Genomic DNA, 627 nt, shown 5'->3' on the forward strand with positions numbered 1-627 from the left:
ATGCCATCCAATCATCTCATCTTCTGTTGTCCCCTTCTCCTCCCACCTTCAGTCTTTCCCAGCATCACAGTCTTTTCAAATGAGTCAGTTCTTCGCATCAGGTGGCCCAAGTATTGGAGCTTCAGCATCAGTCCTTCCAATGTACACGCAGGACTGATTTCTTTTAGGATTGACTGGCTGGATCTCCTTGCAGTCCAAGAGACTCTCAAGAGTCTTCTCCAACACCACAGTTCAAAAGCATCAATTCTTTGGTGCTCAGCTTTCTTTATAGTCCAACTCTCACATCCATACTATTGGGAAAAACACAGCTTTGACTAGACAGACCTTTGTTGGTAAAGTAATGTCTCTGCTTTTTAATATGCTGTCTAGGTTGGTCATAGCTTTTCTTTCAAGGGGCAAGCGTCTTTTAATTTCATGGCTGCAGTCACCATCTGCAGAGCCAATTAATGGTTCTGATGCCTGGCTCTCATCAGTAGAGTGAACTTAGATGCTGCGACAAAACCATAGGAGAAGGTCCACCATTCAACTGGCTATAATTTTTAAGAGGTGGAAGAGAGGTGGATGGAAGAAACAAAAGTATATGAAAAGACTGCAGAATGTCATAAAGTTCAAAGATCTTAACACATG

The 627-nt window shown here is 42.6% G+C and overlaps 1 protein-coding gene across 1 annotated transcript in view; it reads right to left on the minus strand.

The window, feature by feature from the left end:
* KIAA0922 (KIAA0922 ortholog) overlaps nt 1-627 on the minus strand; it is a 174,153-nt gene that overhangs the window by 56,055 nt on the left and 117,471 nt on the right. The window lies entirely within an intron of this gene.

This window comes from Bison bison, unplaced genomic scaffold, assembly GCF_000754665.1.
Source record: "Bison bison bison isolate TAMUID 2011002044 unplaced genomic scaffold, Bison_UMD1.0 scf7180017864146, whole genome shotgun sequence".
NCBI classification, from domain to species: Eukaryota; Metazoa; Chordata; class Mammalia; order Artiodactyla; family Bovidae; genus Bison; species Bison bison.